At 49.1% G+C, this 1,040-nt stretch overlaps 1 protein-coding gene across 1 annotated transcript in view; it reads right to left on the bottom strand.

Moving 5' to 3' along the window:
- Positions 1-1,040, bottom strand: part of PLEKHD1 (pleckstrin homology and coiled-coil domain containing D1) — a 49,776-nt gene that overhangs the window by 41,696 nt on the left and 7,040 nt on the right. The gene's annotated exons all lie outside the window — the stretch shown is intronic.

The raw sequence follows: 1,040 nt of genomic DNA, 5'->3' as shown, positions 1-1,040 counted from the left end.
AGGCAATATTTTACAGTTAGGGTGGCCAGAATCTAGAACCAACTTCCCGGGGAAGTGGTCCTCACCCCTACCTTGGGCAAATTCAAAAAAGAGGATTATCACCTGTCTGGGGTCTTGTGAACGCAGCATTCATTCCTGCCTGTGGCAGGGAGTCAGGCTAGATGGTCTATTCAGGGTCCTCCTGACCCTAGCTACTATGAAACTACGATCCCAGCTGACTTGCCACCTACGGTAGAGGGGCTGGACCCAATGATCTCATGAGGTTTCTTCCAGCCCCTAATGTCTATGAAATCTATGAAATCATTGCCTCCCCGCATTCTCCCACAGACCTACCTCCAGGGAACTGCAGTAGCTGCTCTCCACGCTGCCTGGCTGCCACATGCATGTGTGCACATGCACATGCACATGGCACCCCCTGCCTGATCACTTTCCTCCTGCTCCCCCCAGCCCCAAGCAGCCCCTTGCAGGCTGGAACTCTGTCAGCTTTCAAGAAGAAACCCACAGTTTCCTACGTCTTTCTTTTTAAAAGGAGAACCCAGTTTTAAAGTTTGTTGATCCATTTTTAAATTGTTCATGACTTTCATATATTCTTGCAACTCACTTTTGCGTTGTGACCCACAGGTTGAGAAACACTCATCTCGTCCAGTACCCTGCCCAAGGCAGAATCACCCCTGACTAAACCACCTTAGCCAAATGTCTGTCCAGCCTGCTCATGACAATTTCCATGGAGGTTTCACAACTTCTCTAGGTAGCCTGTTCCAGTAGACTGCCCTCATAGTCAGAGAGTTTGCCCGAATCTCCAAACTAAATTTCTCCTGCTGCATCCTGAGACTATTGCTCCTAGTCTTGTCCCTTAGGGCCACAGAAAAAAACCCAACTCCATCCTCTTGGTAATTGCCATTTAGATATATGAAGACTTATCAAATGCTCTCTCTCCCTCGCCTGCTTCAGCCATGGGACTCTTTAGCCTGGAAAAGCGTAGGCTCAGGGGTGATCTGATGGCCACCTATAAGTTTATCGGGGTGACCACCAGGATCTGG

Source organism: Crocodylus porosus, unplaced genomic scaffold (assembly GCF_001723895.1).
Source record: "Crocodylus porosus isolate Cpor-Errol unplaced genomic scaffold, CroPor_comp1, whole genome shotgun sequence".
Classification (NCBI taxonomy): domain Eukaryota; kingdom Metazoa; phylum Chordata; order Crocodylia; family Crocodylidae; genus Crocodylus; species Crocodylus porosus.
The sequence above is the reverse complement of the archived record's forward strand: the minus strand, read 5'-3'. Positions and strand labels throughout refer to the sequence as shown.